Below are 13922 nucleotides of genomic sequence, written 5' to 3'. Positions count from 1 at the left end.
ACACCAACTTCTAGAGATGAAAGACATGAAAGTGGAAAGGGTCAAAAGTACAATGTTTTTGGGAGTACTTATCACTGAGGACCTCTCCTGGTCAGTCTGTGTATCTTACATGCTCAAAAAAGCTCAGCAAAGATTGCACTTCCTAAGGAAACTAAGGAAGGCAAAACTATCGAATACCATCCTCCAAACTTTTTACAGGGGTGCCATCAAAAGCATTCTTACCAATAACATCACTGTCTGTTATGGGGGCTACAACACCTCTGATCACATGCTCTTAGGCAAGTTGTAAGAGCAGCAGAGAAAATCATTAGTTCCTCTCTTGCACCTCTGGAAGACCTACATGAATCATGCTGCATCAGTAGATCCTCTGCATCCTGTAAACAGCATATTTTCCCATCTCTCCCTGAGTAGGAGATACAGAAGTATGCACTATAGGACCTCTAGACATAACAACAGTTTCTTTCCTCTATCCATCAGACTGCTGAACTCTTGTGAAAAACAAGACATGAGATTGTCAATGCATACTTCCCCTCCTACCACATAGTTCTGCTATTTATCTGACTGTACAGATCCTTACATATCTAGGCTTTGTTGTGCTATAAGTATTAAGCTTTTTTGTGTGCAGTAACTAACTGATGTGCATATTTAACATTGGTTCACACCTTACCTTACCAAAGGACTCTATGAAGTGCAATATGAATCACACTGAGCAATATTTATGTTGACCATTCCATATGCTGCTTAGTTCTTATGTTATAATAAGGTCATGCACATGTTATTCAATTCTACTTATACGTAAAGTGTGTCTGCTCATTATGTTATTATTTTACTCTATTTTTACCTTTATTTTTATTATGTTATTTTGTTATTCTTCTCTGTATGTATGTTTTTGCACTGGGAACAAAGCATTGCAATTTCGTTCAGCTATACTGTGGTGTAGTTCTGAATGATAATAAAGTTTTCTTTCACTTTGACTTTCAGTTTTCATTGCAAATATCAAAGAATGTTTTCTTTCAGCAACATCTAAGGTTTCACTTAATGTCATGCAATAGTTTGTAAGTCATTCACTTTTTGAAGCATTAAATGCATATGGAAATATTGTTTAATTACTAGCAAACAATTAGCAATTTTTCTAGTATAAGGTGATATAATCCAACACTGACAGTGAATTGTCCTGTCTCCCACACTGGTGTTCCACACCATATACCTTAGTAACATGTAGGTCTCTCAGTTATGAAAATATCAACATAAATTTGGAAATATGAATAATAAGTGGCAAACAAAGATTCATTTCTCCACTATGGGACATCCTAGATACATAATCTTGGTGTCATTTTGTTGATAACTCTTTGTTCTTTCTAATACTATCTATTATTAGTTGGTAAGTCACTTACTTAAAGAAACCAGGTACCTAAACGTCCTGCTCGGCATAAGACAGTATGAGTGTGAAATGGAAATATACGAAAAAGGTGTTTTAGGCCTGAGTGAGTTAAATCATTTGATTATTGCTGTTTTTGACATTTTTCATTATGTATTTTAATATTTGATATAGCAGTGCATCTATAAAAGCCAGACATACATAATGGTTTGCATAGAATGTATCCATGTGAAGCCATATTCACCAAAAGTCTTTGAATCATTACATTTCTGTGAAGCACATAACTGACTTGAACCTCATTTGGTTCGACCACTCATGTCCAGTATAATTGCCTGTGAAGTATACCTACTCATGAACATACATCAAGCTTTGGAACATTGACGGTTTGTGCTGCTCTGAATTCAGAAATCACATTTCCTTGGTTAATTATAGGCTGAAATTTTGTTCTTTGTGAAAACACATCCATAAGATAATCAAAGTGATATCTATTTGAGCTTATGCCCCACAAAGAGTGTCTGCCTCGTATGTTAAGGATAGCAAAATTGGGCTCAGTTTGAAAAAGGTCCATGGAGATAAGTGCTCTACCCTGGTAAACAAATTCAAATAAAATAAATGCTTTACCTACTGGAGTAGCTGGTGGGATCCCATGTCATTTCATCTAGGAAAGTGAATATTTGGAATAATGTGAAAGAGTTCCTTACCAGAACTATAGGGATACCCAAGACTAGAGAGCAATGCAGGTATGGATATGGTAATCCTTAGCACCAGAAGCTTCAAGATTTCTACCTGTGGGGAGACAATGATGCCCTGAAGGAAGTTTTTCAAAATACAATTTTAAAATGTGTTGGTGTTGTAATTAAGATCACTGTTGTTAATAATGGCTGCTCTTTCTCATAGAACACCAGCGCATAGCAGGTGGGCTACTATGGAGAACTGTTCCGGGATTATGGGTATTGGTGGAGGCATACAGATACAGATACATATATAGATATAGATATAGATATAGATAGATGTACTGAGGCATTTTGTGAGGTTCTGCACACATGCATTCTGTTGTGATGCTGTGGGAACCATATCAGACTTCTATCTATATTTATTATATTTAGCACGTAGTTGCAATAATATAGCTCTGCATTTTTATTCATCCTATACCTGTGTTTGATTGCCGATCTGTAGCATTCACTTTCAGCAAAGAGAGAGTAAAATGCCAGCTGTATTGGCTGATGCAGGAAGCAGAAAGACTTGTAGTATAGTGGGGTAGTTTGACTATTCTCTTTTGATATATACTGTATATAATGTACAATTTGTAGGACATCTTCACTTATGACACCATTCTGATTTCATCTCTGTCTAGCAGTTCAAAAAATCATAGTGATCCACAAGTGAATCAACAACTACCTGTCCATTCTAAAGATGTTACTGTAAGTCTAGTGGGTGAGAGGCCTAAGAATGCCTCATGGGAGGGGGTTTAATTCTTTCATTCTTTCTTTGGCAGACAGGCCAGCTCAGTCACCTGGTGTGGTTCACCTATCACTGGTGGAGAAGGTGAAGGTGGCAGTTAACAGGGCTATGTCTCACTGGGGTGATGGTATGAAATGCCTGCTGCAGCAAATTACCGATTCATTCTACTGATAGACTTATTCCATTAGGCCACCAGAGAAAGGTGTTGCCCCTTCAATCTGCCAACCTCTCTACTAGGTCAGTAAAGATTTGCACAAGCTAGCATATGACCACTGCAAATAATATGCATGGTCTTCTGAGAAAATGTGTCTCTTCGCAGCTGTGACCAGCATGTGGTTTTGTTGAATTGTTCCGCTCCCCATGTCTGAGCAGAGCTGTCCACTTTGACATGCACTGTGTTCAAATTTGGTTATTTAACTATGTTTTCCATTGCCTTATATCATTGCTATATAGGCTCATAGGATCATAGGAAGTTACTAGGCTAATGGCTCTAGGGCCCTTACAATTCTAGCCAAGTTCTACACTTATTTCCATGATCAGCACCTATTGTCCCTGTCCAAGAGGGACACAGGTGGAACCCCTGTGGTGAATTTATGGTTACACATCCAATCATCCAGATTGCATTTGAAGATGGCCAATGAGTTGCTCTGTGTAACATAAAGTGGGAGTCTGTTCCAAAGGGGTGGTAACTTCTGGGAGACAAATCTCTCCTTCTAGCAGTTTCTGTTAATGTCACATACCAGTTTAAGGTCTTTAGAGCGAGTAACCCATGCAACATTTGACTTATGGATATGCAGCATATCCAGTTAAGCAGGGTCAGAGACTGTCTTATATGCAAGGCAGAGATCACCTCTGAGTAGTCTGTATGAAAGAAAAATTGCCACTTGTAAAATGATCACATGTGAAAGGATGAGCATTCTTCCAGAGTCATGAATATTTGACAAGGATGCATTCATAGGTAAGTACCATAGGTAAGTGGATCATTTAAAGACTAGCCAGTTTCCCTTAGTGAGACTGATCCTTTTATCGTGAGGTAATTGCCTTAACCATTATGCCAACTCCCAACCCTAAAACATATGTCAGAAGTTGGACTTGAACCCATGCCTCCATCTGGAGACCAGAATTTCCATGAGCCATGGAAGGAGCTTAAGTCTTGAGCCTGGCACCTTAGACCAACTTGGCCATCCTGACAATTGCATTTATTTTTATCTTTAAAATCATGTTAATGAATCAGTCCAAACACCCTTCTTTGCTGCAGGATGGGCACATGGCAGACAAAAATTGTAACCTATTTGTGGATTATGTCCCTTCCTTTACACTGAAAATCGTGTCACTAGTTTACAGATAATTTAATTCTGAAGTAGATGTACACACAAAGCATCAAGCATCACACTTCCTCTTGTACAATTAACAGCCTGTATAATAAAGTAAGTTTTAATACCTTTAAGCCTAAAGCCCAAAACCTGTGCTGTTATGGAGTCTTCATATAAGCTTACTACAGTACATTAGCAATGGCTAGAACTGCACCATTTAAACATGTAAATATTATCCAGCCTAATAAACAGCCACATCACAGCTTTACTAACTGAACACTTATTTTGCACTTTGAAAACATATAAACACTTTTAAAAATTATAATAGATACATGTTATTTATATATGATTTGGTGCATCAGTTGACCAGCTGGGCAGAATCCACTTGTATTGGAGGTTGTGATGTTGTTTGAAAAAATTCCAGCGATGGTAGTACCTGTGAAGTGCAGGCAATAAACCACCTAGCAGTATAATTTCTTCTCAGAGAAAGTACAGTTGTATAATTAAACTTAGTAACTTACGACAATAGTGGATATTCAAATGATCGATGCTACAGTGGCCTTAGCTATATGGATTGTAACCTGAAAAGGATTCAATGGCTGGCCAGCTTCCAAAGAATAAAGGGCACCTTCCACATAACCAAACCATTAGTCAGTATGATGAAGGGCACCTCCCACATAACCAAACCAGTAGACAGTATGATGAAGAGCACCTCCCACATAACTAAACCATTAGTCAGTATGATGAAGGGCACCTTCCACATAACCAAACCATTAGTCAGTATGATGAAGGGCACCTCCCACATAACCAAACCATTAGTCAGTATGATGAAGGGCACCTCCCACATAACCAAACCATTAGTCAGTATGATGAAGGACACCTCCCACACAACCAAACCATTAGTCAGTATGAGATGAGCTCACTAAATGTCAGGTTTGGATGCCAAAACCTTAGAGCTTTCATGCTAACAGATAGGGGAGGCTAAAGCCCTAATGAGAACAATGCTAGGAATATAACTATAAAAAGTCTATTTATAGCATAAATATGGAAAATAAAAAGAAAGTTGATGGAAGGAGAGAACAGCTATTACATGGGTAATGATGCACACCTAATATTTAGTCCTCTTAAACTTAAAGGAGAAGCTACAGCTATATATGCATGCATTTCAGTGGTGAAACTAGAAATAGGATCCAGAAGTAGCCAGATAAGTTAGTAACTCCCCAAACACAACTCACACACTAACTCAAAGGAGTTACCAACCTGGGTAAAGGCATCCACAATGTCAGTCATATCCCTAGGCATCAGTGAAAGAGAGCAACATTCAATGACATTCATTCTGACATGCCCAATTACAAAGTCAGAACTGCTGCAAGAGCCTTAGTGACATCTATAACCTTGGCTCCAAGCTCATGGAAACTTTCTATTGAACTTATAGGAAGATGGATGGTGGTGGTCTCTCCATCTCCAATGAAAATATATGTCAGATATGTCAATACATTACTGCTGAATACTACTTTACAATTAAAAAGAATGCATATACATTAAAGAAAAAGAAGTAAAGAAATTAAGATCTGAAATGGTATTATAAAATGTTCTTGTTGGGACAGATTGGAGATGTTAATAGTTAAAAATAATGAAAACCAATTTTGAACTTTGTCTTTTGATGTTATGAAAAATATTTATTGTTATATAAACATTTTTTGAATTTTCCTTCCTCCTTGGTGCTGCGGTAGTGTTGTCGCCTCGCAGTAAGACGCTGTCCGGTTCAATTCTCAGCTAGAGCGTCTTCTGTGTGGAGACCTGCATGAATGGGCATACCTTCGTTGAAAGTTGTGCATCAGGGCTGGTAACTCGGCACGTAAAACTCAACTACCAATCATTAGCGGACCGGAGTTCCGCTGTGGCGACCCTTAACCGGGAAAAGCCGAAAAGACACAACAACTTCCTCCTTTATATGTATATATTGTAAGTATGTTAAAACTAATAAAATTATTTGAAAAAAATAAAGAATACATAAGCACTATTGTGAAGACATCAGGCTTTGAAGATGTGCAATAATAAGTTCAGCAACAGGCAAAATACTGAAGCTGACAAATACAATCTCACATCTTTGAGGGATAGAGGGAAATCTCCAGTAACAGTGCACTACGGCTAACAAGTTAAGATAATTGTAGTGTAGCTATGTGATAGCAGCACAATGTCATGGTACCACATTCAAATATAACCATAAATATTAAACAAGATAACTTAGCTGTATACAGGGGACAAATGGAGGGGGTGGGAGAAGGTAAGGCAGAGATGACTTTAAAGAAAAATAGGCAAGGGAAACCAGACAGAGAAATGTGGTAGTCAATGGGTTAGACCAGTCAAGGGTGCATGGCAGTGAAAGGTTTAATTTATACATTAAACAATATGGAGCAGTAGCTAAAGAAACAGATCAACAGGATAACAGCAAAAAAGTAAACAGTAGTTTTGTGTAGCAAGTGAAAAACTCAAGACATGCACACATTTAGTTTTAGTAGACTAATGCATGTTTGCAACGGATAATTGGGAGGTTAAAACTAGCTTGTTTCCTGAGGTTGGCCTTTAATACAGTCTGTCATGACAAACTACTAACCAAACTTTACTCCTTAGGGCTCTCCAAGCCTGTACTGAACAAGTACCTAACTAACAGGCAATAAACTCAGACAATGATTTCTCCTCTTTCCTTCCAAATTCCCGTAGAGTTCAACAAGGATCAGTACTAGGCCCACCACTATTTCTCCTGTTCATCGACAGTCTACCTATCGCCTCCCCACATGCCTCTCTAATTCAGTATGCCAATGACTTCACAATAATATGCTTTGCCAAAACAATAGTTAGCCTTCAATAAATAACCTTACAATTTTTCACAACCCTAGAGTCTTGGCTAGATAACTTGAAACTCTTATTAAACATCAACAAACAACGCTCATGCTGTTTACTCCTAAGCATTTTAACTCCCTTAAATATAACTTTCCTATTATTTCCAAAAACAACATGCATATAGAAATAGTGACACAAACTATGACCACATGAAGTCTGACATACACATAAACCATGTCATTAAATAGATGCATCAGAAGTTAGATACCCTGTTTAGAGCTAAGCAGTTTATGACTGACTCTGCCTGGGTTACCATTGCTGCAGCATATCTACTCCAGGCCCTTCTTTATGCCTCTCAACTCTTTATCAACTTAAATAACACTGTTAGAGTGTGCTCAACAATATACTAAGGTTGAAAGTAACTTTGCTACAAATATGCAACATAAATAAGGTATAAGACAAAGCTTGCTTAAATGTAAAAATAGAGTTTAGTAATATGTGATCAGTATCCATACTAAATTACCATGGCTTGAAAAATAAGGAATCTGCTGAATGGACATTTTTCCCTTACAGACTTAAAAACAGGATGTATGCAAGAGCAAAAATGCAAAATCTGTTTTTAAAGAACAAAGACATGTTTTTCTGCATATAAAAATAATGTATACAATATGCTTCCTTAAACAACAGGACATGTTTCTGCATAATGGACACAATGTTTCCTTAAACAACAGGACATGTTTATGACACTGTTATAATCTGTTTCCTTGGCACAAGAAGAGATGTTCTTATACAAAAGACAAAAAACAGGATGTTCACACTGTCAGAAAAGCTGGCTTCTTATAAATTCAGCAAAATGTGACAAAACATTGTTAAACAAGGAAGCTTAAAAATAATATTATGAAGATAGCATTTGCATCAGCATCTGCAACAATTAGTACTGTTTCTACAGGATGAGCAATTCTCCAAAATAGAATACTAAGAGGAAATGTATACATATGTGCATGACTAAAATTGCATATAAAGATCTGTATGAATCCAGTTATGTTAGGGGTATTTGTAGAGACACATTTGTCTCAAGGTAAATGTTATATCTCTCACATCATCTGTACTATATGAGAAGTAAAGTGGAACAGTACTTTAAGCTGCAACGTTAGTCCGTTTGGTTTATTATAAAAAGTTATTTGTTACTGCACTAAGTTGATGCTGCAAAGTATATTCTCACATCAGTGCATATTCTGCAAGTTTCTGTATGCAACAGACTGTAAATGCAAATATAACTAGACTTTCATTTTAGCAGAATTCAGCCAGCAAGACTGAGTGTCTTAAGAAGACTTCAAATCCATCACAGTAAGCAGCACCATATAATTTTTCAATGGCAAGCTAGCCTGCATTCGAACACAGAAGGAGTGGTAAGCCCTGCAGAGGGTCACTTCAATTAAATTGCAGTAACTAACATTTGTACGTATGCGTAAATCCTAAACAGAAGTATTCCAGTTTATGCAGCTTGCAATAGTAAAGTTTTTAGACGTCTACATTCTACTGAAGTTCCAGTCGCAGTGCCATAACTTCTCTAAGAAAAGGTGGATATCTACTAGCACAGCAGTCCGCTGCCTGTTGTGCTTTCCCAGCTTCTCGTGTGACTTTGAAAAATTTCCAGCCATCTGCAACAACAGCCTGATCACCTGCTTTCTTGCTCACCGGTAAGACTTTTTTCTGCGTCACATTTTTTTAGTATGGATGCTATCAGGCATAATTCTAGCAAATGTAAGCCAAGTTTTACTCTTAATGTAGCAGAACAACCAGATAAAATATGGAGTAAATTGCAATGTTGGTATATACAACACATTAGTAAGTGTAAAACCTTGTTAGGACAAGTTAACATGCAGGCATTATGTAAGTGGATTGTAACATTTGATTGGTATTTGCAACAAAAAAATGAAGTATATCACAGTAAATGTTTATTGTATGATTCATGAGAAACTGCATTTTGTGTAATGTGCCATAAAAAAGTCTTGCATGACATTGCTAAAAAAATAAACTGTGCAGACAGATCTGTTCATAATAAAGAATTAATTAAGGGTACACAGTTTTCATTATATCCAGATGTAAGCAGTTATGTCCTGTCGGTACATTAATTTCTGAATTACAACAGCAGTCAAATCTGTTATTGACAGAGTCCCCTATAGATCTTGTAACTCCCTTTAAAAATTATGTACAAGCATGGAATGATGCCAATGCTACACATACAGATGAGGACAGAAACAAAGCTTATGATACATTGACAGAAGAATTTAATAAGTTTTTAAAAGAGAAACAAAGTGAGTTTAAAACATTCAGAAATGACATCCAATATCTCTGTCAAAAGTGCATAGGAGCCCTGCAGTCCACAGAGGAATCCAATAACAGGTATCACACATCCCTTAAACACTTACAGGTAGAAATGACAGACCTTAAACAGTGTCTGAAGGAAAAGGAAGAAGAATTAGATGAATTAACAGAGACTAACCTCCAAAATACTATTTTGATATCCCAGCTTAAGGAAGAGTTAAAAAACACAAAACCAGTCCATATTATAGAACAGGGACAGAGAACCACTACAGATTTATATACACAGTCTAGATTATTACAGAGTTTACCACAGTGGAATTATAAAAAAGGCATATTTTATAACATGCTTACATTTGAAGAATGGGTGGCATATACAGCAGGATCTGATATATGGACAGATGCATTACTTAGATGTTTCTGGATTTTCATTCCCAAATGTTTTAAAACTTTCATTCAATTCAAACAAGATGATTATCAGTTAAACACTAAAGTAGGATGTATGACAGCTGTTTTAATGGCATTTAAACAAGGGCAGCCTCTCACAGCCAAATTATTAGATAATTTTAAAATTACTATCACAGATAAATTAATGGAACAAAGTGAACATTTTAGACTTGCATTTCAAATCATATATCAAAAAACAGACAGAGACATGGGAAAAAGAGACATACAAAAACAGTTAATACATTTCTTCTTAGAACAAGTCAAAGGGGTTCCAGGAGCTATTAAATGTGTCTACAAAGAAAATTCTGATACCTTCACTGATTTGGTACAAAAACTAATGAGGGGACAGACTATGGCCGATGATGGGACATTATACTCACACCATATCTTTGCATTTGAAGATAATAGTGAGCCATTTGAAGTAGTTGGTGAGGTAAAAAACAGGGGAGGGCAAAGGTGGTATGACCAACCACCAGCAGAAAGAGCTGTGTCAGCACTACCAGCTCCTGCTTTTATGTCTGTAGTACCAGGCTCAAGCACAGGTAATGAGCAAAACGCACCAACATGCTTCTTTTGTAAAAAAAAAAATAGGACATGTTAAGCAAAATTGTGATCATTACAAAGCCTGGCACAAAAAGAAGGAAGAACAGGGGGTGTTTCCAAAAAAGAGAGCAAACAAATTTACAAGAAAAGTCAGAAAAGCAGGATTAGGTACAACAGCCTTACAATATTGGTAAAGATAGTTATAAGAGCCATCAATATACAGGAAAAGGGGAAGTATGCCCGGTAGATTTTCAAACAGTTTCACCTGTAAATCCGAAACATTTGATAGAACAGGCAAAAGGAATAGTTAGGCAACAGTTAAAAAAAGAGATGGAAAAACCTAAATATGTAGATCATTCAGACACAGAGGAAGATGACAAGCAAAAACATGATGTGTGTTATATTGCATTTGATAATAAAGGAGAGGATGAGTGGATTTCCTTACAATACGGATGTGCCCCCCCCTACTCTGGTATCTTTCCTGACTACCTTTAAAAAGGGTTGAGATGGATGACCACTGATTGATATTTGGGTAGAGGGGTCATTGTGGAAAAATGTCTTAATAGACACAGGAGCAGCAGTATCTGTCACAAAAAGACAGTTACCAGCAAATCCTATAAAAAAGGTTTGCATTTCAGCATTTAATGGCACAGGATGCTATGCAGTGAGTAGCCAAAATGTGGACATAAAGTTTAGTCAAGAGGGACAGATATGGACGGGTGCATTTTTAATGCATCCATCTTGCACAAATACCATTATTGGTATAGACATTCTAGGGCCTTTAGGCATAGTAATTGATTTACCTAATGAAATTCTGTGGATGGGAGACAAACAACAAAAAGAGGAAGAGCAAAATATAGGTTGCTATGCAATCTCTCTACCTGACAAACCTGAAAAGCCTACAGGCTATTTAAATACAGACAGTGAAGATGTATGGAAGCATTTACAACAGCAATTCCCAAATCTGTGGTCCAAGGGTCCCAGTGATTGTGGAAACTAGAAAGCCCAGTAGGGGTAGGAAGTGATCAGGACTATATGCCACCCTTTCAAAAACAATATCCTATTCCTAGGGAAGCAGAAGAACATATGGAAAAAATGTATTGCAGAATGGGAAAAAGAAGGGATTATACAAAAGGGCAACAGTCCTACAAATTCACCAGTCTGGCCAGTTAAGAAAAAAGATGGTAGTTATCGTCTTGTTATTGATTTATGGAAGGTTAATCAATATACTACCCCTAGACCACATTTGATTCCAGGACTCCCAGAGTTGACTGCACATATTAAACCACAAAGTAAGTGATTTACAGTAATAAATTTAGCAAATGGCTTTTTGCAGTACCACTCAGGAAAAAAGATTGGCCAAGATTTGCCTTTACATTTAAAAAACATCAATATGTCATGACAAGGTTACCACAAGGGTTTCAAAACAGTCCAGTTATTTTTCATCAGACAGTAGGATCCATTCTGCAACATTTGGAAAAGGATGATTCAGTAATACATTACATTGCCAGTATTTTAATTCAGTCAGAAACAGTAGAGGAGCTTGTATGGCTTCTTAAGAGAGTTTTTCATACTCTTACAGCAAGCAGGGTTTAATGTTAAAAGTGAAAAAATTCAGTTATGACACAAAATGTTAAGTTTCTAGGTACTATTATAAAACCAACAGGAAGGTCTCCTTGCCCTATATGTGTACAAGGCATTTTACAAATGGAAAAGCCACTGACTATAGCAGACTTACATAAATTCATGGGAATCATGAATTACAATAGGGAATTTATAGAGGATTATGCAGCCGTGGCTGCTCCCCTATACATAATGTTACAGGAACAAAAGAACTCCACCTTTTTAGAGTGGGGATCTCATGAAGAGGAGGCATTTTCACAGATAAAAATAAAACTAGCACAAGCTACAGAATTAATAGCAACCACACCAAGGTTACCATTTGTGTTACAAGCAGCAGCAGGAAAAAAACACTGTCAGAGGTACTACTACAGGAATGGCCACATGGTAGCGACAACAGAATGGAAAATACATTACGCCCAGTCACTTTCTTTAGCAGGAAGATGACTCCAGTGGAACTGGGCTACCATCAATGTATACAGCAGTTATTAGTTATTTACTGGGGTATTAAACAAACTAGATATTTGACCATATTTTTCAGCATTATTGTACAAACACCACATTAAGCTGTAAAAGCTCTGATAGACAGTTTTGAAATAAATCAAATTACAGATGGTATTAGTCAGGCAGTCTTTGCAAAATGGATGGCACTTTTTATTTATTTTATTTATTTTTATTTTTATTTATTTTATTTTACATTTGTTGACCGGGCTAGTCCAACTGGATATATGTCCATTTTCAGTAGAGGCCCGGGGAGAAAAGCTCCATAAGTTGTACAAGTTCACAAAAGGCATAAAAATATTACATGAGAAACAAAGCAATTTAAACAGATGATTTAAAAAGATAAAATAAGATACGAGAATTTAATTTTTGTTTTTTTTTTTTTTTTTTGGAATGAAAACTGTTACTATACAGACAGGGGACAAATACTATTTGTCAAACCACATGGGATATGAAGAAAAACTGCATAACTGTTTAGAAAAGATAATGTCACCTGAGGTGCAATTTCTAGCATCTGATTTTGATTACTTTAAGCCATCCATCTTTGTGGATGGAGCACGATATTGACACCAAGGCAGATACTGGACAGTATTTGCCATAGTTCCAGAGAATCCACAGTTGGGTTCTCCTGAACTAATCAAGTTACTTGGGCATATGTCAGCTCAAAGAGCTGAACTGGAGGCAGTACTGTATGTGCTAAAGTATTACAATCCTATTAACATTTTTTCAGATAGTGTTTACGTAGTAAATTCTTTAAGACTGCATATGGAAACCTGGGTAAGACAAGGATTTGTGGATAGTGTAGGTAAACCATTACGGCATGCTGAAGTATTAGAAGACATATATATAGTTATAACAATGTCAAAACAACAAGGACAGTATAGCATCTTAAAAGTAAAAGCACATCAAAAGCCAACCAGTAAAACTTACAGGTTAAATGTGTTAGCTGATACTTTGGCAAAACAAGCAGCACAAAATGGAAAAAAACTTCCAGAATATGAGTATGCCAGTGTAGAAGTTTTTGTCTTAAAAGAGTTAGATAAAGAGTCAATAGAAAAAGACCTTGTAAATATACAAAAACAACAGGGCTTAAAAGAAGAAACCGATCAATGCAGATTAGCAGGTATACCACCAAAGGAGTACTATGCATACACCACCATCAAATGGTTACAGTTGCCATATGTACCATTTCAGTTGGCACGCCAGTCGGTCAAGTTAAATCACCAAATACTGGGCCATATAGGAACTGATAAGTTATGGACAGTTGTAAAAGAAAAGTATTGGAACCCAAATTTAAAAAAGATCTGCAAACTGATTATAAAAGAATATTTAATCTGTCTGCAGGTAAATGCTAAAAGCAAAAGGCCTTAGTTACATTGAGTACAGCCAGCGGATGGGCCATGGTATGCAGTTCAAATTGATTATGCAGGTCCATTACCAACAACAAAGGGAGGTTACAGGTATCTACTAGTAGTAGGGGACATCTTTTC

This window comes from Protopterus annectens, chromosome 7.part1, assembly GCF_019279795.1.
Source record: "Protopterus annectens isolate FY-2018-M chromosome 7.part1, PAN1.0, whole genome shotgun sequence".
Taxonomy (NCBI): domain Eukaryota; kingdom Metazoa; phylum Chordata; order Ceratodontiformes; family Protopteridae; genus Protopterus; species Protopterus annectens.
This window is presented reverse-complemented; position numbering follows the sequence as displayed.